This window comes from Anabrus simplex, chromosome 2 (genome assembly GCF_040414725.1).
Source record: "Anabrus simplex isolate iqAnaSimp1 chromosome 2, ASM4041472v1, whole genome shotgun sequence".
Lineage (NCBI taxonomy): Eukaryota > Metazoa > Arthropoda > Insecta > Orthoptera > Tettigoniidae > Anabrus > Anabrus simplex.
In genome coordinates, this window is record NC_090266.1 from 877,519,300 (window position 1) to 877,545,699 (window position 26,400).

At 39.9% G+C, this 26,400-nt stretch overlaps 1 protein-coding gene across 2 annotated transcripts in view; it reads left to right on the forward strand.

Moving 5' to 3' along the window:
• LOC136863162 (transmembrane protein 17) overlaps nt 1-26,400 on the forward strand; it is a 46,535-nt gene that overhangs the window by 12,775 nt on the left and 7,360 nt on the right. The gene's annotated exons all lie outside the window — the stretch shown is intronic.

Genomic DNA, 26,400 nt, shown 5'->3' on the forward strand with positions numbered 1-26,400 from the left:
ACCAGATATTTGATTAGAAGAGAAAACAGCAGCATTACAGATAATCATCTAGGAAACCAAAACTAAATTTGGAATTGAATTATCGGAAGATCAAATGTCAAAAAGAATCATGTAAAGAGGATTAAAGTAAAAAACAGATTGAAAAAACTGAAAACAAACCAGTTCATGTACAATTGTGGGAAAACACTTGATTGGATATAATGGAGAGCGACTCAAATCCATCAATAAACGGACCACCAGGTAAGAGAAAATGTTATGAAATAATAAATTATTTTACTAAAATTAAAATTATTTTTATTACAACATGAATCCTTTCTTCTTTGCAAAGATCACCACCTCATGTTTCATAATTTTTGTCTACAAAATATTGCACCATCTACTGCATCTGGAGCACCCATAAAATAATTCATCATCACACACACACAGCCCTTATAATTCCTTGTGAGTGAACTGCAGAGGTACCTCTCTGATTTTTTAGTATAAACTATCACCATTTGATCTTTATGCACACCACAGTGAAGCAAGCACTTCCAAGCACAGCACCTACCTGTCCCCACTGTACTGGGTGACATCACACACAGTGAGCGAGACTTCCCATTCATTCTTTTGCATGTGACTACAAGTTAAAACTTCAATTACGTGAGTAGAGAGTATTTCCTCTTCTTTATGCATATCACCCCTTGTCTATAAATTGACAGTAAAAATACATTTCATTTGTAATAGCAGTAATTTGGTGTGGTCTTGCAAATAATTATAACTCCTACTCATGAGGTATGAAAGGGAACAATATCTTATGGATCTACCTACTCTAGATTCTGATGTTTGTCTTTGTTGTAGACTTTTGCTACATGGTTTGGTAGATTGTATCTTATTTTAGTAAAAATATGTGCTTTCAATGTATTATTGTCCTTACCTTCCCTCACTTCAGAAAAGAAAATATTCTGATTTCCTAGCTTTGTGTAGAAAAAAGTTATTTAATATTAAAAACTTAATATTTGGTCCATATTGAAAGGAGACTAACATACAATAAAGGAGAGTACAAATGATCCACCTTATATCAATACAAAATATGTTGCTAATACAAGATCATAACATTTTTATTACCTACTGGTTTCGATGTCTTTGGACACCACCATCACCCACAATAGGTCAAATGAACGAAGATATATATATATATATTATAATACAAAATATAGGCTATTAGTAATAAAATGACATTAATTGGATGAAATATACAATGTGATGGTGCTTAAAAGTCATTCTTACAAAATTTACAAGTTAGGAACTTGATGGTCAAATAAAGTAAAGTTATGCATTCTTAATAGCCGAAAATGTAATGCTGATAATGTATGTTTGGTCATGTTTCTTCAACTACTGAGTCTTAAGAGAATCGTACAAGAAAGGGCATTTAAACATTAAGACCTTAAGTAGCGTTAAAACTTGCTGCGTAATTAAATGGGAGTTATTTGTTAATGTATCAAATGCTTTAATGGATTCTTCCTCCAGAACGGAGATGAACTGTATTTTGCTCAGTGTTCATGAACCTTGAGGAATTGCATAAAAATCTTGAACTACTTTTTATCAAAAAATAGTGAAGATCTAGATAACTGGCAATCTTTTGGTGACTTGGATTGAACTGCAAGGTCTACATAGGAGAAATAACTGCAAAATAAATTGAAATGAATATAATAAATATAATCAGTTTTAGTAAAGTTCAAATAATATTAATGCTGGCATGGTCAGCATACTGTGTCGGAATGTAGGGTGGCCAGACATCCTTTTATTTTGCAGGATTGACTCCTATGTCATTTAAGTATCTCCCCCCCCCCCAAAAAAGTCCCGTATATTATAATGTACCGTATTTGAATTTTGATTACTGCAAATCATTGATGTATATTTCTCATTGTGTAAAGTAATTACAGATTGTTTGGTTGGCAGTAATGCTAACAAGAGTGTCTTTTATGGATAATCTAAAAGCATAATTCCCATTTCTGCAGTTGGAAGAACAGAGTAAGAAATAATTTTGCACGTTGTGTATGTGTTTTTCAATCGACCATGAAAGCAGATCAGATGTAGTTCAGCACATCAAAGTGAAAAAAAAAAAAAAATGCTTGAAAGTGTTAAAACTGATTATATTAGACACTTTTGCAAAATTACTAACTGGTTTGATAGAAGGCAGTTTGAATTTAGGAAGGTGAGGCTCAACTTGTAGGATTCCAGCAAGACATAGCAGATATTTTAGATTTAGGAGGTCAAATGGACTGTATTGATATCGACCTATCTAAGGCTTTTGATAGGGTAGACCGTGGGAGATTACTGATGAAGATGAGGGCTATTGGACTTCACAACAGAATGTTTGAATGCATGGCTAAATTTCTAGAAAATAGAATTCAGAGAATTAAGGTAGGTGAAGTGTTATCTGATCCTCTAATGATTAAGAGTGGGATCTCATAGAGCAGTATTATTGGACCTTCATGTTTTTTGCCTGTTGTGAAAATGGGTAACCAGAGAAAACCATCTACAGGGCTGCTGACAGTGGGGTTCAAACCCATTATCTCCGTAATATGGTTGTAAGTTTCAGTGATGATAATGATGTTTATTGTTTTAAGGGACCTAACAGCTGGGTCATCGGCCCCTAATGGTAAGAGGTGCAACGAAATGAAACGATAATTAAAACTTGAAAATGTATCCACTGACTAAAATATAAAATGAATGATGATGAAAAAATGACCATGAATCCAAAACAATCAGTGGATCCAATTCACAATGCCTTCTTTTCTGAGATGATGCTTGTTATAAAAAGAAGTCCAAAATTCAGGTCACTGGCCCCTCATAATAGTACTAATCACTAGTAAAGCAGAATCATTGTGTTTCTCCTATAGTGGTACTAATCACAGGTAATTTAGACTCGTTGTTCCTCGTGTGGTGGTACTAATCACAGGTAATGCAAACCCATGGTATGTCACACATAATGGCACCACTCGTAGGCAACACAGACCCATGGTGCTCCTCACATAAGGGCACCACTCCCAAGCAATGCAGACTCATGGTGTTCCTCACATAATGGGACTAATCATGGGCACTGTTATTCCCGTGGTGTTCCTCACTGAGTGGAACTAATCACAGGCCACGTATACTCTTGGTGCTGTTCACTTGGTGGCACTAATCATAGGCAATGCAAACCCATGGCATACCACACATGGTACTACCCACAGGCAACACAGACTGATGTTTTTCCTCACATAATGGTACTCTCTCAGGCAACGCAGACCCATGGGGTTCCTAACATAGTGGTACTAATCAGAGACAACGTAGACCCGTGGTGTTCATCATACAGGCTCCGTGCTTATAGCAATGTGCTGCTGCGGGTGGAAATTATGAGAACTAATTAGGGGCAACTTCATCAACAGCTGACCATAAGAAGCTGAAATATGTGTGATATTTACATACACATATTCAATCATTTTATAGTGGCCCTCTATCTCTGAATCCCTTTCTATGTTTTTGTATAAAGCCATTATTAGAATCTAAGACCACATTCCCTTTGTGTTGATCTGATCATGTTTGTGATATAGATAGCCGCCATGATGGATCACACTGGCGTGAAGGGTGGAACCTTGTGTCCCTGTACATTCTCTATCCCAGGTTTTGTTTTGTTTTGGACACAGTATATGATACCAATGTATGCTTTTCAGGTCATTTCTTATCTCCCCCTCCTTTTACAATTAATATTATCATCCTTCAGAGTTTTGGCTTTACTCGATAAAACGACTAGTGGCTGGGTATAATGTGAAAGCGGAACCCAATAAATAAATTAAGAAGGAGAATAAGTAGAAGAAGAGGAGGAGAAGAAGAAGAAGAATCATTTTAAAATGCTGTCTTCAGATGATTATTTTTTAATGTCATAACGTTCAGGTATAACTATATGCTTGTTGCCTGCATTAATAGATACTGTGATACAAAGGTTTTCTTCATGACCTCATGAAATGCATTTGAAAAGACGGTGGATCATACCAGTAAATAGCAGGAAGTAATTAGAGATTTATACATTTTAATTAATACAGAATAACTCCTTAGAACATGTATTTTAACCATTTCACAAATAGGTTAATAATTAGAAACAAATTATTATAGCAGTCTTATATTTGCAAAGGAAGCTGCAGTAGGCCATCTTTTTAGAGCACACACATCATGATAGATACACACTGTATTGTATTGCCATAGTCTTAATTATAGCCAGAATAATAATAATAATAATAATAATAATAATAATAATAATAATAATAATAATAATAATAATAATAATATTTGCTGTACTGTACTACAGACAAAAGTGCAAAACTTAACAAAATGGATTTGGAAAGGCAGTAGACAAATATAATTACACAAATAGGCCTCCATTAAGCAATATCAATAGCTCACAGAAATACCGTATTTTATTCTTTTTCTTAATCCGCTTACCCTCCAGGGTTGGTTTTTCCCTTGGACTCAGCGAGGGATCACACCTCTACCACCTCAAGGGCAGTGTCCTGGAGCGCGAGACATTTGGTCGGGGGATACAACTGGGGAGAATGACCAGTACCTCTCCCAGGCTGCCTCACCTGCTATGCTGAACAGGGGCCTTGTGGGGGGATGGGAAGATTGGAAGGGATAGAGGGAAGGAAGCGACCATGGCCTTAGGTTATGTACCATTCCGGCATTTGTCTGGAGGAGAAGTGGGAAACCACGGAAAACCACTTACAGGATGGCTGAGGTGGGAATCGAACCTACCTCTACTCAGTTGACCTCCTGAGGCTGAGTGGACCCCGTTCCAGCCCTTGAACCACTTTTCAAATTTCGTGGCAAAGCCGGGAATCAAACCCGGGCCCCCGGGGGTTGCAGCTAATCATCCTAACCACTACACCACAGAGGCGGACAATGCCATATTTTACATCCGTAAATTCATGTCCTCATTCCGAGGTGAAGCATTTCTTTCCAAGCACATCCCTATTGGAAATGAGCTGTATGCACCGTTTTAACCACATACCAACCCTCATGCCAATCTTAAGTTTCTGGCAGTGTCAGGATTCAAGCCCGGGCCCCTGAGGAAGGCAGCTAGTAGTGCCAACCGTTATATTACAGAGGTGGACTTGATCATGTTATAAATACAGATACAATATAAATAATCACTTATTGGCAACTGTAAGTGATTCTGAACTTTTGTTCTCATGCATAATTTTTGATAGTGTACATGCAGTTACAATATCAGGAATTTCAATAGGTCCAACATCAAGCCTGAGCCTTTTTAACAGAAAAAGTTCCTCTACTTTCTTCCCCCTGTTGTAGTTCTCTTTCCCTACGTTTGAGATGCGAGGTCGAGACCATTCATACGGTCAATCAGTACACGAGGTGACATATTCTGAGCAAAATGCATAAACAACAGCTGAAATATGCTCACATTTCATGGAAACATTTATTCGCCTTCATGAAATAATAACGATTGTTACCAAGGCCTTCCGTAGAAAACATGGTTATGTTTTAAATTAATTTAAATTAATAATTAATTGCCTCCCTAGCAGCATTAACCTATACTAACATGATATCATATTAGAAATAGACCAAGGTTAATTTTCTGAAGACAGCATTGCTGAATGTGTATATGAAAATTAATCTCGTTATCACCACTACTAATACATAAATTACTATGTTGCCTCTATCGTGAAATGGTAGGATATTTAGTGAACCAATGTTTCTTTCTGATCACATTTGCAGTTATTGATCTGTTGTTATTTCCTGTGAACTGTTTTTCTTGTAAATTGATTACATGACCACTTTCTGCAAGTTTGGAATAATGTGGCCAATTGTTGTTGCATAAAACACTCTGAAATCCCACTGTTATTATTTAGTTGGCCATGGCAGCATGCAGTGAAACAACAGCGGATATGTGTGCGGTGAAATGCATTAACTTACAATGTTCGCCACTCGCAGCGCAGCGGTGCATTTCTCCCATCAGCGCACGGAGCCTATAGTGGTACTACTCATAGGTAATACAGATCCATTCTGAACATAGGGGAACCGACACATTCCAGCGCAGCATACGACATCTTTCCTCGCATGGGCATTAGTCCCAGCCAAGTGCCTCCACGCCCACCTGCCTCGGTGGGATACACACGATGGTACTAACCACAGGCAAAACCCAGACCTGTGATGTTCCTCACACAAGGGTACTACTCCTAGGTAATCTAGATCCATGGTGTTTCTCACATGGTGGTACTAATCACAACTAACGTCGACCCATGGTGTTCCTCACGTAATGGTACTAATCACAAGTAGTCTCATGGTTCTAATTTCATCATCCCATGATCGCTCCTTGAGTCACCTCTTAGGACAGGGGGTGTATTCTTCGTTTGTGTCCCCGACCCACGGCGGGTGTTGTAAGTTTCACCAAGAAAAAATGTCGTCTCAGTAAGATCCAAATTAGAGTACCGGTATTGTTCTAGCGTATGGGACCCACACTAGGACTGCTTGATATAAGAACAAAGATCCAGAGGAAAGGTGCAGGATGTGGCCTGGATTATTTCTGACACAGACGAGTAGTGTTACGAAAATGTTACAAGCTTTGGGCTTGGAAAACTTGGGAGTGAAGAGACGAGCTGCTCAACTAAGTGGTGCATTCTGAATTGTCAGTGGGGAGATGGTGCAGAATGACATTAGTAAATGAATAAGCTTGAGTGGAGGTTTTGAAAGAAAAGTAGGAAAGATCATAATTTGAAGATGAAGTTGGAATTCAAGAGGAGAAATTTTGGCATATATTCATTTATAGGATGAGGAGTAAGAGATTGGAATAATTTATCAAGGAAATGTTCAATCAATTTTCAAGTTCTTTGAAAACTTTCAAGGTAAGGCTAGGTAAACAATTGTTAGGGAGGGAATATGCCACCTGGGTGAAAGCCTAAAATGCAAATTGATTGATTGATTGATTGATTGATTATCAAAAAGTTTAAACCCACCTTAAGAAAACTCCAGTTCTTGTTATTTATTAGGCAGTAGATATGTGATATTTCAAATGACATATATTTTAAATTAAAATACAAATATAGGCATCCATTATATACAAACTGACTCATTATAAAGCAATTTATGGTTAAAATAACAGAAAACAATGTGTTTTAGAGCTACACTGTTTAAGCTCTGTGCTCATCTACTTGTCCTACTTCTGCTCCGATTACTGCTCGACAAATACATGGCATTCTTCTGGTTAGTTGTTCGACCATCTCTGTGGTTATAGTTCCCCATGTTTGCAAAAGACACTGCCAGAGATCTTCACATTTCTTGACCGGAGAATGTTTTGCTGTATAGTCGAGTTCACCCACAACTTGACAGGTGATAAATTGGGCGAGTTAGGGGGTCAAGTCATTACTTGTTGAACTGCTGATGATTCTTTGCTTCTTACACTCCTTCGACATGAAAATGTATGCCATTGTCTGTTTCCGTCTACTTGATAATCCACCCAGCATAAACACGAAAGCATGTGTAGTTTACCCATTGTGACCAGTTAAGGTGACTTTCTCAGTGAATGCATAGCATGAATTGTCATATTTATTCCCTGGAGTAACAGACATTTTCTCCATTAATAGATCACATTGTTTTCTTCACTGCTAAAGAGATCAGCTTTTATTTTGAGGGACTTAATAACACCCTGTGGAATGCCAGGCTGTAAAGGAATATTTTGAACTTTTCATCAAAGTATGAAGGCTTTCACAGCCGGTGTCAATATAATAAAAATCTTCCGGGCTATAATGGCGTGGTCCACTCCTCTCATTTTGTCCAGACGTTTCGACTACTGCTGCGGTAGTCATCTTCTGTGGCGTCGTGTAGTTACTCTCTCCTGTATCCCGCTGGCGACTGTGACAGGAGAGAGTAACTACACAACACCACAGAAGATGACTACCGCAGCAGTGGTCGAAACGTCTGGACGAAATGAGAGGAGTGGACCACGGCATAATAGCCCGGTAGATTTTTATTATATTTTGAACTTTCCTACGAAGGGTTCTTAGGGAAGGTCTTGGATAATTTTGCTATAAGAGCACTTCATAGCCTGTAATTCCACAAGAAAATTCTCATTTGTTTATTTGAGAGAGTTTTTGATTGTCACATTTGTCCAGAATGTCTTTTTCCCACTTAATAAACAAATCTGATCACTCAGCTTTTTCTTTATGCTGTGCTTATCATTTGTTTTGCTTTGTCTGATAACATGTTTAAATTTAGAACATGTGTGTTTCAGACTGTGATTTTGCTTCTTGTGCTTTTTGTAATGGTTTTCATACCACTGCAACTTCTCATTCAAAGATTTGATTGAGGCAGGCTGCAACTTGCTATTGTAGGCTCGTTCGGTGAAGCAGTTGTTGAGTTAAAAATTACAACATTCTCCTCTGTACCTATCAATGCAGTGTCTGATAGATTAGAACATGTATTCTCCTCTCTTCCTGCATGTTTCTTCTTTTTTGGACCGTATGGTTTCTGAGTGGTGTGAGGCTTCCTTCTTTTCGGAAACTCTCGGTGAGGGGAAAATTTGTGGGGACGGTATTACACCTCAGAATTATTTTGCCATCCTCTCGTACATTTTCCCACATATGCAGCTCACAGTGTTCCTTGTGAAATAAAATAACATGCCGGTCATTCCAGCCAACTATATTGTGGGTACTTAGATTGCCTTTAAAAATATTAAGTATCATGGACTTGCTTCACATAAACACAATGGGCAGTAGGAAACCACCCTTCTCTTTTAACCAATGCATCCCGTTGCTTTCTTTGAATTGGATCTCTGGAAAATACCTTCATGACATATCCTTTCTCTGGCCGGTTGGTATACCCGAAAGCACTACAACCTGGCATTTTCACCAACTCTACTAACTACGACCGTTAAAACAATGTGTTTACAATACAGTGCTAGGGACGAATATGGCAGATCAAGTGCAGCTCCAGGCACAGCCAGTCAGATATCAAACCGAGTTGGCCGCACTATATATAATTACTGTACCGTAGGCTATGTGTAACAGAATTTATTTAGATTAGGATTGGGGAAGGTGCCTTCGTAATTGAAAATTCCAGTGTTTACATTTTCTGGAACGATTGTGGAAAAGTCTAGCTGGAAATCACAGGCAAGACAGCCATTCACAATGCCAGCAATCAAATCTCAGATCACCAAATAGTGCATCTGTTCTATCCTGGAGAACGAGTTAATAAACTCGGCCAGAACTTGGATGTTATTGCATGTGTCTGCTAGTTTCATTATTAGCCTGTTTTAAGTAATGAATATGTAATAGAAATTCTGTGTGTTGTCTTAATTCATATTTTCTTCACTTTCTTTGCCCCTAACATTACAGTGATACAATCAGCTGTTGGAATGGTTGGCCACACGGACTTGGCCACATTTTATTAAATATAGTCACTGTAGCCTACGGCCACAAATTTCACACTGAAACTAGTGGAGTTACTTTCTAATCATAGAAGTAAGTGAGACTGATGACTAAAAGACATCCCAAGTTCCGAATTGAAGATCTTCAAAAGGTTTCTTTTTTATTTATTTTTTATTATTAGTTGCATTATGTCGCACCGACACAGATAGGTCTTATGACAATGATGGGACAGGAAGGGGCTAGGAGTGGAAAGGAAGTGGCCATGGCCTTAATGAAGATACAGCCAATTTGCTTGGTGTGAAAATGGGAAACCACGGAAAAACATCTTCAGGGATGCTGACAGTGGGGTTCAAACCCACTATCTCCCGTATACTGGATGCTGGCCGCACTTAAGTGACTGCAGTTATCGAACTCGGTAGAAGTTTCTTTAAATACTGTCTCAGTTGCAACCAGGTCTTTTCATGCCAGTCATTGTGAGCTTGAGATTTATCTCACTTATAATTTTCATTATTGTACTCATCTGGTGCCCATGATCATAAAGGCGTAAAATCTTTATGGTCTGACACCATGGTTAGCTGGTTTGAATCCTGTTGGGGGAAAATTGTCCTCGTCAGAATGTTGCCAAGCAGGGTAGGAGAGGTGGTAGTATACAGTTTCTAATCCCCAGATTGCATGCCAAAAGTCTGGGTTCACTTCTAAACCTCTCTGCAGTGTTCATATGGCATGAAAGCACGTGACTCTGTTGATGGTGATTCATCCATCAGAATGGGACATTAAACCTTGAGCAGACCAATTTGTGTTATTCAACAGGTGTAGGCTATATGCCGACACTGGGTTTCACCCTCTCCCTACATCATCATCATCATCATCATCATCATCATGACCATCATCACCACCACCACGTACTCAGATGCACAGGTTGCTCATGGGCGTCTAATAGAAAGACTTGCACCAGGCCTCTCCAGAGGCCACACACAATCAATCAGTCAGTCAATCAATTTTTCATTATTGTCAAACTAAAATAACATCCTGTTGAAATGTTGTTAGCTCCTGAATAAATTGCAAATGATATTATTATCAATTAAACCTCATGAGCCTCCCACAAGGGAAACTTCTCGTCCACGTCGTGGGAGGTAGGCAACGGCATGAAGTATGGGACTGCCTGTAGGGGTGATGTACTGTGGGGACTGTGTGTGCCCCATGACTGCTACGGTAGCTGTGAAGGCCCTACAGGAACCCTGAAAAGTGACGGCTAATGGGGCTCTAGTGAAGACGTCAATGGCAGCAACGGCGGAGAAGGAGTCTTTTGGTACGGCGAAGCTGGCGGATGAGGCAACCCTTCTTCTTGGTGATAAATAAAGAAGAAACCACTGCCTTGTGGTAAAGAGGGATCTAATGGCTAAGGGAGATAACCCCTACAGAAAAATCCTGTGGTCTAGCGCAGACAGGAGGCAGCCCCTCAACTGGACTTAGGGTGCTGTGGGCTAATAACTCACACGTCTGAATTAAACTTATTACAGAAACCAGACGAAATGTATACCGACCGGATTTTATGGAGACGACTTTTGCAATGAAATACAGGAGACGAATCGGATTCTGGAATGTGAAAACTATGTATGAAACTGGCAGACTGAGAGAAGTAATGGCAGAAATGAAAAGGTATAAACTGGAGATACTTGGGTTGAGTGAAACAAGATGGACAGGCTACGGAGAGGTGAGGACAGAAGAGGGAGGTGTCTTCATTTACTCTGGAAGAGAAGAAAATGATCAGCATTCAAGTGGAGTGGGTGTCTTCTCGCAAAGAAAGCAAAAAATGGCATAATGGAATGGACCCCTGTAACACGCAGGATAATTACAGTACGAATAAGAACCAAAGTTAGACCTGTGACAGAGGTAGCAGAAGAGGAAGAGAAGGAGGAGTTTTATGATAGGCTGACATCAAGACTGGCAGGGATAAAGAAGAAGGACATTGTGGTATTGATGGGAGATCTAAATGCAAAAATTGGTAATGAAAATGAAGGAAGAGAAATCATCATGGGTAGACATGGATTAGGAGAAGTAAATAATAATGGCCAGAGATTCATAGACCTATGCAGTAATTTTGGACTGGTTATAGGTGGATCATTGTTTCCACATAAGAACTGCCACAAGATCTCATGGGTGTCACCTGATCTCCAGACAGAAAACCAAATTGATCACTTGGCAATAAGTAAAAGATGGAGACATTCACTCTTGGGATGTGAGGAATAAACGTGGAGCAGATGTAGGGAGCGACCATCACCTTATGATTGCTGATATTAGATTGAAGGTGGCAGCACCAGTAAAACAGGCAGCAGTACGAATGAAACGTTTCAACTCCGGGAAATTTGGGAAACTTGAAGTGCAAAATGAATTTAAGATACATTTGAAGAACAGGTTTGAAGCCCTCGCCGAACAAGCAGATGAAGATGTAAATACCAAATGGAACACAGTCAAGGAACTCTTTCATGACACATGTGAAGAGATAGTGGGGCTACGGAGAGCCAGGGAGGAAAGAATGGATATCGGATGACACTTGGGAATCAATCCTAAAGCGAAGAGAGTGTAAGGCACTTGTCAATTCCAGTAGAACAAGAAACCAGAACGCAGTAGCAATGGAAAAATACAGGGAGGCCAACAAGGAGGTTAAGAAGAAAGTGAGGAGAGATAAACAAGCATTTACAGACCAACTGGCAACACAAGCAGAAGAAGCAGCAAGAGTCGGCAACAGCAAAGAAGTATATGCCATTACGAGAAAGCTTTCTAGGAGGAACTTAATCAGGGCAGAAACCAGTCAGAGATGCAAACAGAGTAGCCTTGACATCTGAGACACAACAATTGGAAAGATGGAGACATCACTTTATGGAAGTACTCAATAATCTTGGTGAGGAATCGAGAACTGAAGAAGTTGAAACCATTTTGGAGAATCCAGACATCTCCGTAGAATCACCAACACGACAAGAGATTGCACAAGCAGTGAAACAAATGAAGAGTGACAAAGTACCAGGTGTAGATAACATTATCCCAGAAGCCCTAAAGGTAGATACAGATTTAACAGCGGAAATCATGGAGCCACTTCTAACACTAATATGGAACGAAGAACACCTTCCTGAGGAGTGGAAGAAGGGTGTCCTCATCAAGATACCGAAGAAGGGTGATCTCTCAGATTGCAATAACTGGAGGGGAATAACGTTGCTCTCATATGGGGGAAAAGTTATGTCAAGAGTCATACTGAACATAATAAGCATAGCCGTTGACAGGAGACTACGTCAAGAACAGGCAGGTTTCAGAGAAGGTCGGTCTACTATGGATCAGATTAACACACTAAGGCTAATCATTGAACAATTTGCTGAGTATCAGACATCTCTGTATATACTTTTCATTGATTTTGAAAAGGCCTTTGATTATGTCAATCGGAGGAAAATGTGGAAAGCTATGGAAAAGTTCGGAATTCCACAAAAGATAGTCCGTCTTACACAGGCAATGTATGATGGATATACTTGTCAAGTAGAACATAAAGGGAAGCTGTCTGAACCTTTTGCTGTAAAATCTGGGGTAAGACAAGGATGTCTATCTGTCGCCAATCTTGTTTATCATGACACTGGATTGTATGCTGAGAGAGGCAACGAATAGAAAGCGTGGCATTCAGTGGGGATTAAATAATTGATTGGAAGAACTGGATTATGCGGATGATCTCTGTCTTCTTGCAGAATGTTTTCGGGACATGGAAATCAAACTGAATGACTTAAAAATAGAAGCTAAAGAAGTTGGCTTAATGATTAATAACAAAAAGACTAAAGAAATGCGCATAAACCACCGTAACAATTGTAGCTTGACTAGATGGAATGGATATATAGAAATGGTAGAGGAATTTTGCTACTTAGGAAGCATGGTAAGCCCGGATGGAGGTGCTTTTAGAGATGTGGTGAGTCGTATAAATAAAGCCAAAGGAGCTTTTGCACAGTTACGACCAATATGGAGATCCCCTCACATTTGTATAAAAACGAAACCAAGGATATTCAACTCACCCCCTGTGGGTGGGGGACGCTCATGAAGAATACACCCGTGGTATCCCCTGCCTGTCGTAAGAGGCGACTAACAGGGGCCCAAGGGGCTCTCAACTTGGGAGTGTGGATTGGCGACCACGGGGCCCTTAGCTGAGTCTTGGCATTGCTTCCACTTACTTGTGCCAGGCTCCTCACTTTCGTCTATCCTGTCCGATCTCCCTTGGTCAACTCTTGTTTTTTTTCTGACCCCAATGGTATTAGAGTATTCGAGGCCTAGGGAGTCTTTCCTTTCACGCCCTTCGTGGCCCTTGCCTTTCTTCATCCGTTACTTTATCTTTCGAAGTGACGGATCCCTTCTTTCTTCTTCTTTTCTCTCTCTCCTTACCCCCTGTGGGTGGGGGACGCAGACGAATAATACACCCACGGTGTCCCCTGCCTGTCGTGAGAGGCGACTAAAAGGGGCGACCAAGGGATGATTGAATTAGAACCATGAAACCACTTTTGATTCGTACCATCATGCGGGGAATACCATGGGTTGCCTGTACTTGCGAGTTGTACCACTATATTCGGTACGAAATGGGTTTGTGATTATTAGCAGCCTGGCCGGGGGGTTTCCAGTACCCGCGCGTCGTACCCATGTGAGCAACACCGCGGGTCTGGGCGTTGCCTGTGAGTTGTATCACTATATGAGCGACACCGTGGGTCTGCGTTGCCTGTAATTAGTATCCACTATGTGAGGAAAACCACGGGGCCTGTGGGACCGACACCCGTGACTAGTACGCTTAGGTGAGGAGGCTCATCGGTTTGCATTGGCTCTGAGTGATGCCATTGTGTGAGAAACACCATAGGTCTGCATTACCTGTACGAAGTACAATACTTGTGAGTAGTACCATCTTGTGTGGAACACCGTGAATTTCGCTACTTTTGATTAGTACCCCAACATGACAAATACCATGGTTCTACTTTACTCGCGACATGTACCATTCTGTGGGGCCTTAGACATGGATTTTGCACCCCCTTAGACATCAAGCATCATTGTGCTTTATGAGTGGTCCCTTGGTCAGTAATTCTATTATTTACGATCTTTTTTTTTTTTTTTTGGTTCATGTCCATCCATTCATTCTTCATGACATTTTTTATTTTATTTTATTTTGGTCAGTGGATGAATTTCAACCTTTTGTTATTTCATTTCGTACCATTAGGGGCCGATGACCTCGATGTTAGGCCCCTTCAAACAACAAGCATCATCATCTGATATTCAACTCAAATGTTAAATCTGTGTTACTGTATGGTAGTGAGACCTGGAAAGTGACCAAAGACATTACCACAAGGTTACAGACTTTTATAAATCGGTGTTTGAGGTACATTATGAGAATATGGTGGCCTAAAACCATCTCAAACAAAGACCTTTGGGAGGCCACAAGTCAAAGTCCCATACAGGAACAGATAATGAGAAGAAAATGGAGATGGATTGGGCACACCCTGAGAAGACCACAAGAAAGTATCACAAGGCAGGCATTGAGTTGGAATCCACAAGGCAGTCGCAGACAAGGCAGACCGAGGATTACCTGGAAGAGAACCATAGATAAGGAGATTGCTGGAGTTAACAAGACATGGAGGGAGGTGAAAGCATTGGCGGCAGATAGAACAGGCTGGAGAAATTTCGTCAAGGCCCTGTGTTACCTGGAATTAAAGGAAATAAGTCAAGTCAAACCTGATGATATAACAGAATTAATCACAGAGTTTTTATTTTATCAAAAGTTTGTCATTGGTGTCAAATGTCAAGAGTCATGTAAATATATTTTATTTCATACTGTGCTCAATATCATATGATTACATTCTTCAAAATAATTTTGAAAGTGGAATTTTTTAATACTGTAATTTACTGCACTCACTGTCTACTTACATAAAAAGCATACCATCAGAAACTATTTTCAGTGCATGTAAAGCAGTTATTTAGATACATACCCGATGGTGAAATGTTTGCTTTTTACTTCTGTTGGTTAAGATGATGTAGAAATGCCAGTCAGGTAAAGTTAAAATGAGCCAGGGAAGACCACAACCATTCTCATTCTCAGCTGTAGTAACATCCAACAGTTAAGTGAACAGTATGAACAGTACTTAAAAATTGTAAGAATAATCCACAATGTGCAATCATAAATCATTGCCGAAATATGCTGGGCAATTTATAGGACTCCATGGAGGGTACATGGATAGAGTAACTTACAGGAAATAAATAGTTAAACAAAGGAAGAAGAAGTTCTTTAAGACATTATCTTATGATTTGTAAAAAGAACGAATGAATACATGCCTCATAACTTTTTATGATTTAGAAACATCAGATGCTTGTATAACAAGGCCATTTATTGCAGAAGATGTTTAAACATAAGAATAAATACAGTGGATGACCACAAAAATTTCAATAATGTGATTAGAATCTAATAAAAATCTGAACATTAACAATTAACAACATTCCTAGACTAGCAGAAACAAATGTACAAATAGAGTATTCTTCAGACCAATTAATGCATTAATAAGATTGGCAAACATTATTAGGCTGTACCTGTACTTGAAACATCATTTGAAGACCAAGTATTTACAAGATTCAAGAGAAAAGGTTAATTTTGAAGAGAAGTAAAGAGGATGGGAGAAAGACTCTGTAGGGCCATGAGAGAAGGGATTGTCCCTAGAGACATTTAACACCATAAGCTAAGTGTTACTAGAATTTAAAATCCAATTAACGGAATAAGTAACTAAGATCTTCCAACTGCAGAGTCCATTTCATAACATTATTTGAAACAACTTCACAAAATTATATGTCAACCACTCGTAAATAATATGGAACCTTTTCTAAATATATTCGACTTGAAATTGAGGTATAAATAATAGTGTCTCTTTAACTCACCCCATTATTGAGTCCATAAACAAATTTCTCAGATATATGGGGAGAACCGAGCGAGTTGGCCGTGCAGTTAGGGACGTGCAGCTGTGAGCTTGCATTCAGGAGATAGTGCGTTTGAACTCCACTGTTGGCAGCCCTGAAGATGGTTTTGTATGGTTTCCCATATCCACACCAGGCAAATGCTGGTGTTGTACCTTAATTAAGCCCACGACTGCTTCCTTCCCACTCCTAGCCATTTCCTATCCCATTGTCATTATAAGACCTATCTGTGTCAGTGCGACATAAAGCAGATTGTAAAAGAAAAAATACAGGGAATGAACAAGAGAGGAGCAGCACCCCCCCAACCACATTGACGATTAGGGCGGACTGTCTTACCAAGTGGTTGATCGGGCATATTTATACCAAAGTGCACGGAACTCACTGGAACACTGATGGAAGGTTAAATCATCTGGAAGTTTGGAGAAGAGTGTGACTTCACAGGTAACGTAGATCGTAAACTCATGCCCCAGTAGTATTGGTTCAGTTTGTGATTCACGTCAACGAATGCTTGTAGTTGTCATTGATGCTTTCACGGCCCGTACTTATAGACATGATACAGGCTTTTGGGCTTATGCCGTGTCAAGAAAATAAGGTGAAATTCTTTATGTTTCGCAGAGAACTTTGCTCTGCGTCATCAGAATAAAATCTCGACTGTCTCCGAGAAAGGCTTCTCGCGATACGTAAAGAATTTCACCTTATTTTCTTGACATGGCATAAGCCCAAAAGCCTATACCAATGCTTGTAGTATCAGGGAGTGATGTGATTGCACCAGTTTTATTCACTATCGCATAATTTGTAATGATATTTATTTACTATCTTTAAGGTTTCATATCCTAATCTGATCTTTCCTCCATCAGTTGACCAGGCTCGTAAACACATCATTCAACAGGGAAAAGAAGGCAATTATCTCACCAAGACATATGTAATTATGCAGTGGCGGCGCGTGACTTTCATCGCTGGGGGTTCAAAAGAAGAAAAAGTTACCTCCCCCCCCGACCTCTCCTCTCCCCCTCTCAGCCAGCTTCTCTTCCATCGTGGGCCGTAACCTCCTAAACTAAGATGACATAAGTTCTAGAAATGTGATCAAATACGAGAGGAGTAGAAAATACGGTAGGCCTACATGCCGAGTTTTACCACATGCAAAATAAGAAATAACTGCTTCATTGAAGTCCGCAGAGTCTCGAACAAAGTTCCTTTCAATTGACAACATAGCAAGAGCAATAAGTCTATCCTCGGTCATTGAGCTATGCTAGAAAGTCTCTTTATTCTCTTCAGGGTAGAGAAACAACTTTTCTGGTTCCGATGTCATGGGAATAGTAACAACTATATTTAAAAATTTTCATTGGTATTACCTTGCCACTCTATTCTTTGCCTCAATGATTTTTGAGTTAAGTTTCTCTCCAAAAGGTAATTATTCCAAAGAAGGCAAATGAATAGATGTTTAGTAAGTAATGATGTATTTGGGACAAGATATTAATTGGAATTTGACAGTTTAATGTGACTTTTGGTAGTAACGATGCTTTTCAACACTAGCGCTAGTTACGTGCACTATTCTCTGTTGCCTAGTCAAATTCCCGTAAGGCCAACAGATGGCAGGCACATACCCCAACCCCAACAACACGACTAGCTAGTCTTGAGACAGTGGCCTATTGCGCATGCGTAAAGAACAGAGATCCGTTTCTGCGATATCCTGGTCTTGCCTTAGTGCTGGCTTTCGTCCCCCCGCACCTCGCCACTCCCTTCGCCTATGTACGGACGGAGAGATCGCCTTTGCAAGGGGGTTCATTCCAGACAAGTATCCAGCCACAGACCTTGCGCAGGTCATATGAATTGAAAGCCAGTACGAGTATATTACGGATAGAGGGACTTAGCAAGAGCTTCGAGACTGACAACGGAGTTATGAAAATTACGTAGTTGAGTACAATTTGATATAAACTGGAGGTTCATTGCTCCATTGCGCTATACCAGAAACCGCCACTGCAATTATGGTAATCTTTATTGACAGCTAATCAAATCACAAAACATTGATTAATAATCAGATACTGCCTAGTTCAATAAGCAGCTTTTTCCGTAATAAGAACATTTTAACATTCACATCATTCTTTCTTCACTTTTTCAATGTTTTTTAACTGTGATGTATGTCAATTTTTAGCAATCTATTGAAGATGACCCAATTAGGATAAAAACTTGTGTAGTTGTGACAAATCTGAATTTTAAGTTTTAAAAATTCACATTATACCATATTGAATAAGGAGGATACTATTTAATAATAAAACATTGCTATAGTGATTCAAAGATTATTAGTTTAGCTGTCAAGACGGAAACATATTTGTATTTTGTGGTATATTTTTGTTGATGCTGGGATGAGATAGGACTAGGAAGGTAATGCCCATGGCCTTAATTAAGGTACAGTCCCAATATCTGCCTGGTATGAAAATTGGAAAGTATGGAAAACTGTATTCAGAACTGTTAACAGTGGGGTTCAAACCCACCACATCTCAAATGGAAGCTTATAACTTAAAACAACCCATATTGCATAGACAACTTGCTTAGGGCAATTTGTGAGTGGAATATTTTAGTCCGTTTCCAGCAATGGGAACTCCTGACTTCCGTTCATCTCTGGCAGTTACACAGTAGAGGGGATATTAAAGCAACCCATGTACTTTCTGAAGATGGTATCATGCATTCTTATAGTATAGTTTGATGTGTTAGTGCGAGATAAAACCACGAAGCTATACTTTTGAAAAGAATGTGATGTGCCCTCCAGAATGTTGATACAGATTGAACTGACACCCCGCAGGGGGACTGTGATTGATGAGTCCATTCTACGAACTGAAACCAAGCCTGTGCGCAAGTGCCACAACTTCCTGGCTGAGCTCTACCTCCAAGGGTTGGCATGACCTTAGACCTGATTAGATTAGACGATGTCTCTATAGATTTTTGATAGCAGCAGCAACCAACAGTGTTATGCCTGCTAAAGGCTACATGAAATCAGGATGGCTTACATTGTATCTCTGTGCAGAACCCATGATTGTGATGTTTCAGAGACTATTTTGAAAGAGAGCAATTTCACCGTGAATGGGAGGAAGAAGAAGAATTGTCATAAGACGATGAATATGTATGCAAATGCATAATTATTTAGTTTTCATATATTATGTAGAAACATGATACAGTTTATAATCCCTGGCACGTAAGCCTATACACTAAGGGTACAACATTACTCTTTCTCCCCTTTTAATACTGAAGGCAGTGATTTTTAATTATTTTCTAACTGTTGGGTTCACCGAGCTCGATAACTGCAGTCGCTTAAGTGCGGCCAGTATCCAGTAATCGGGAGATAGCGGGTTCGAGCCCCACTGTCGGCAGCCCTGAAGATGGTTTTCCGTGGTTTCCCATTTTCACACCAGGCAAATGCTGGGGCTGTACCTTAATTAAGGCCACGGCCGCTTCCTTCCCACTCCTAGCCCTTCCTTGTCCCATCGTCGCCATAAGACCTATCTGTGTCGGTGCGACGTAAAGCAAATAACAAAAAAAAAAAATCACTAATGCTACATTTGTGGGTGTAATTAAAGAGTATTTTCATTTTCTGTGGGATTGTAAGTCTGTTTGGGTAATACCAGGTAAGTAGAATTGTGACATATTCGAATAATGTGTTTAATGACATAGTTGGTGTGAAATGACAAACTCAGCATTGTATAAATTACGGACTTATTTCGTCCAATACTTATGTAAATATTTCTGTTAGGATGTCTAAGAAGCATGAAAAATCTGCAAGAACTCCTCCAAAAAGGAAAGCAACATTACCTCCTCCCTAAAGATCAGTTCAGTTCAAATGGAAGGAAATTTTATCAACCTAACTTAACCTAACCTTGTTTTGTCACGACTTAGGTATGATTTGCAGACTTAGCCTTTGTGTATTCTCATTTACTTACAACATATGTACATATTTGCTTGTGTATGTTATTAAAGTGTGGTTTCTCTTCAGTCCAATAAGTAATAGCAAATTTCAAGAAGGGAGCTGAATTATTTACACAAGGCAAACACCGAAGAATATGGTTTTAGTAATTTGTATATCAAAATAGAGACAGAAATATACGAGGATTGGGGCTAAAGTCATGGCAACAATTTTTTTAAATTGTAGATATGTGTAGGGATCACAAACACATATGTGTCGTGTGGAAGTTCTGCAGGCATAGTGTGTATGCAGAACAACAAATGGCTCTGTGATAGCTGGTAGTAGCGCAGCAAGGGCTGTGAAATCAGTCAGTTGGTGAGTGTCGTGCAAGATGGAAGTAACCCGTGTTGAGCACCGTGCTTACATCAAAATAGCCGTTCTCCGAGGGAGAAATGCGATGGAATGTCACAGTGAATTAGTGGAAGCCCTTGGGAATAATGCCGTACCATACCATACAGTAACACGGTGGGTAGGAAACTTTCAGCAAGGACGTATGTCAACCAGTGATGAGCAACGTTCAGGACGACCTGTCAGTGTGCGGACCGATGTGGCACGTGCCGTCATCGAACAGCTCCTGGGTGAAGACAGACGATGGACGCTACTCTGGAGTTAGAGAGAGCAAGTGGCATCGAGAAACGCACCGTCCACAGGATATTGCATAATAAGCTGCAACTGCACAAAATCGCGTCGCAGTGGGCACCGCATGCACTGACAAAAGTTCAAAGGTGGGGGAGCTATGCAATATATTCTGACCACCTTGCACGCTGACAACAGGACGGCTATCAATTCTTGTCACGAATAATTGCCATCAATGAATCTTGGGCCAGGGTGTACGAACCATAACTGAAACGTCAGTCCGCAGAGTGGTGACATGCTGGATCACCAAGGAGGCAGGTCCGTCAGAATCCTTCCCCAGTCGGATTGATGGTGATCGTCGCATATGATGTCAGGGGTGTCATTTTTTGCCACTTTGTTCCACATGGCAGAACAGTGACCGAACAGTACTACAGGGACTTCCTGGTGCGACAGGTACGACGTGGCGTTTGGGAGAAACGCCCGGATCTTATGGACAGTGCAATAATCCTGCACGACAATGCAAAACCACATAAAGCAGTGTGTGTAGGGCAGTTACTGCGACGTTGGGGGTAGGAAGAATTGGAGCACCCACCGTACTCTCCCGACATATTGCCCTGTGACTTTGATCTCATTTGAAAGATTAAGGAACCACTACGTGATAGGCGGTTTACAACATGAGAGGACATTGCTAATGCTGTGCGCCAACAGGTGACCCGATTCACACATGGTGCGGCAAATGCTGAGGCAGATGGTATTCTGCGCCTCCCACAACGTTGGCAGCGTGTGGTGTCAGTAGCAGGAGACTACTTTGAGGGTCTTTAGGCCCAGGTTTTTCCTGTCAACTTTGTGTACGGTGTTGTCATTCTTTTGCACCGGGAAGGCCATATTGCCCTGTATACTACCGTAATAAATTGGTGTGTTACGTTATTTCAGTGCTATTCATTGTCCACACATGTAGTTAACACCTTGTCCTTTCGTCTGTATATGTCACATTTTCTAACCAGACTGGTATCTTCAAGAAAAAAAATTGTTGCAACGACTTTTGTCCCAACCCTCATATAACATTAAATTGAGTGAGGTGTAGGTGTGTGTGTGCTGTGTGCGTGCGTGCATGCATGCGTGCGCGCGCGCACGTGTGTGTTTTCCCCTTAATTCCTCATTAAGCCTAAAAACTGACTTCTTATGAATATCTTGATTGATCATTTATTATCATTTACTTGGGTAAGGGAACCTCCATTATTGATACTTACATTGAGGTTAGTTTGATGATTGTTATGTCTCGCGATTTCAATATGTAACTAGTCAAGTTGGCAGCAGTGTTGAGTGATTAAAAAAGAAGAGAATAGGGTGGCGATATTTACCTTTTTGTGTATAGCCTTATGTGACAAGTACTATATAAATTTTTCTGTTCAATGTGTAAAGTTTTATAGACCACATACAGTATTTCCATATTTATGATATTGTTGCATATTTTCTGGTTCTTCCATAATAAAAAGGTTAGATGTTTTAAAAATAGAAATAGGAAAGGAGAGTAATTACGAATTTTACATTATTGAGAAATGGAGGTACCATGAATGTCTCGAGGTGCTTGGTGAAATGCCAATAACTTCTTCACTAAAAACATGTTGCCGTGTGGTTACGGGTGTGCAGCTGTGAGCTCACATCTGGGAGATAGTGGGTTTGAATCCCACTGTTGGCAGCCCTGAAGATAGTTTCTCGTGGTTTCCCATTTTCACACCAGGCAAATGCTGGGGCTGTATCTTAATTAAGGCCACAGCCACTTCCTTCCCATTCCTAGGCCTTTCCTGTCCCATCGTCGCCGTGAGACCCATCTGTGTCGGTGCAACTTAAAGCAAATAACAGAAAGAAGAAAAGAAAACCTGTTGATCCGAAATGATGTGTCAGCCAGCCACATCCCAGTGAATGGAACTTGATCTATTTGGCAGCCATTATTCATGGACAGTTTACTTAGCTCTCCGAAACCTATGATACTTCAGTCAGTGACTCTATAAAGTAGGGTAGAAGAACAAATACACTATTATACCATGTCACAACGCCACTAGATTAACTCTCTAAATGTGCTAAATTTTGTCAGTGGATTAGAGACTTTTGGCTAACAGATTTTACAACTGATACAGAGTGGTGTATTTTTGTCATTTGAGTGATAAAGTAATCCACTCACCTGGAATATGACATCCTAAATTATAGTCTGTTAATTGCACTTGAAATATCTTTGTTTCCTCCCTGGTCATGATAGCTACAATCATATTGGGTGGTATCATGGTGAAAAGACGAGTCTTCCATTATGCATTATCACCATACTAGACCACAATCTGCCCTTGGTTCTCATAAGCACCTAGTAATATCTATGGTATTTTGATCAGCCATTATTACATTTTTGTGGTGTTAGAGCCTATTTTTATTCCTTGCATTCTGGACAGTTTACTTTTGATGAGAGGTGACATGCAGAGATTACCAATTTCATCATGTTTCATCTTGTTTTTAGTCCTGCACAGTCACCAGATCTGCCGACTGTTGAGGTTGGAAAGAAAATATTTCTAAATGTAAGCAGTCACCTATAACCCATTTCTATATAAACCAGCATAAGAGGTTGCCTGGATGAATAGGATTAAATTGAAAAAACCTTTTAAATGTGTATGCTGTAGAGTTTAGTACTGCAGAGTGTGGGCTCCTACCGAGCTAGTTACCCAAGCGTTCAGGTCACGTAGCTGTGAGCTTGCATTTGGGAGATGGTGGATTTGAATCCCACTGTCAGTGGTCCTGAAGGTGGTTCTCCTTTATTTCCCATTTTCACACCAGGAAAATGCTGGGGCTGTACCTTAACTAAGGCAACGGCTACTACTTTCCCAATCTTAGGCCTTTTCCACTCTTTCGTTGCCAAAAGCCTCCAATGTGTTGCTGACACATTCAATCATTAGTTAAAAAAGGAAGGCATGTGCTCCAAGCCAGCAATAAAAGATTGTAGTAATTTTGCAACACCACATTGACTCTCTAATAACACCAGTCAACACTATTTTTGTGACTCAGTTCTCCCTGTGTATAGCTTGGTCCTTTTGTCCTAAAATGAAGGAAAATCAATGGTATAATGGTCCTGATTTGATTTGCTTGCAGGGCATTAATTTTTATGCTTTCTTTTTTTAACCAAGGTTTGCTCCGGACAACCAATAACATTTCTCTCCAGCCTAGGAGGCCCGAGGGATTCCCTCTACATTAGAAAAGGCATTGTAGAACTGTTGCGGAGTGAAAATGAAATTTTATGACCTTTGGTTTTTGAAAGAAAAGACAACAGTTGAATGGAAAGATCTTCATTGGGATAATCACATTAATGAGGTTGTACATAAAGGTTACAGATCTCTTCATATGGTTATGTGAGTATTTAGGGGTTGTAGTCAAGATGTAAAATAGAGGGTGTGTAAGTCACTGGTAAGATCCCAATAAGAGTATGGTTTCAGTGTATGGGACCCTCACCGGGATTACTTTTACGGGAACTAGAAAAATTGAAAGGAAAACAGTTCGGAAAACAACCCGTATTGAACTTAATACTAATTGTTACAATTCTTGGTTTATTTTCCGCCTAATTCAATACACCTAATTTGAAGCTCTAGGTGGAGAGATTGCATGGAACGACATTAGTAGACAAATAAGCGTGAATGGAGTTTTCTTTAAGTAGTAAAGATCGTGCTATGAAAATTAAGTTGGAATTGAAGAGGACAAACTGGGGTAAATATTTGTTTATAGAAAGAGGTATTGAGGCTTGGAATAATTTACCAAGAGAGATGTTTGACAAATTTCCAAGTTCTTTGAAATCATATAAGAAAAGACTAGGTAAACAACTGATGGGGAATCTGCCACCTGGGATGACAGCCCTACATGTATATCAGTGTGATTGATTTTTTAATTTGAATTATTCTTTTTTGCTAGTGGTTTCATTTTGCACGAACATATTGAAGGTTTTCAATGACACAAGGATGGGAAAGTGATAGGACTGAAAAGGCAGCGGCCATGGCCTTAAGGTACAACACCAACATTTGTCTGGTGTAAAAATGGAAACCACGGAAAACCATTTTTAAGAGTTGCTGACGGTGGGATTTGAACCCACCATCTGCCAAATGCAAGCTCACAGCTACACGACCCTAACCGCATGGCCAGCTGACTCTGTAGGTGATTGATTGATTGATTGAGTGATTGATTGAGTGATTGATTGATTGATTGATTGATTGATTGATTCACTACTTTCATTGGTCTTCTCTTCTAGTACTGTATGTGATGTCAAATGTGTTCATAGAGATATGATTTTCGTCCAGATTGACAAGATTCACATCAAGAATGTGAGCTTGTTAATTGTATACATAAGACTGTAATTCTTCTTGTGAATGTCATCAGGATATTCCTGTCTTGGAATCTTACAATTTGAAAAAAAAAAAAAAAAAAAGGAAATATATTCATAGTTGAAGGTACCACTGTTGATTCGATGCTGTTAGCTTCAAGGTTTCTGACAATATATGCATGCATACATACATACATACACACATACATACATACATACATACATACATACATACATACATTATCATTAGAGACTGCTATGCCTTTCAGCGTTCAGTCTGCAAGCCTCTGTGAATTTACTAAACGTCGCCACAATCCTCGATTTGCAACTAGTGTTGTGGCCTCATTTAGTTCTATACCTCTTATCTTTAAATCATTAAAAACTGAGTCTAACCATCGTCGTCTTGGTCTCCCTCTACTTCTCTTACCCTCCAAAACAGAGTCCATTATTCTCCTAGGTACCTATCCTCCACCATTAGACTCACATGACCCCACCACTGAAGCTGGTTTATGCATACAGCTTCATCCATCGAGTTCATTCCTAAATTAGCCTTTATCTCCTCATTCCGAGTACCCTCCTGCCATTGTTCCCACCTGCTTGTACCAGCAATAATTCTTGCTGCTTTCATGTCTGTTACTTCTAACTTATGAATAAGATATCCTGAGTCCACTCAGCTTTTGCTCCCGTAAAGCAAAGTTGGTCTGAAAACAGACCGATGTAAAGATAGTTTCGTCTGGGAGCTGACCTTCTTCTTACAGAATACTGTTGATCGCAACTGCGAGCTCACTGCATTAGCTTTACGACACCTTGATTCAATCTCGCTTACTATATTACCATCCTGGGAGAACACACAACCTAAATACTTGAAATTATCGACCTGCTCTAGCTTTGTATCACCAATATGACATTCAATTCTGTTGAATTTCTTACCTACTGACATCAGTTTAGTCTTCGAGAGGCTAATTTTCATACCATACTCCTTGCACCTATTTTCAAGTTCCAAGAAATTAGACTGTCAGCATAGGCTAGACTGCTTACTACATTTCCACCCAACTGAATCCCTCCCTGCCAGTTTATACCTTTCAGCAGATGATCCATTTAAGCTACGAACAGCAAAGGCGAAAGATTACAGCCTTGTCTAACCCCTGTAAGTACCC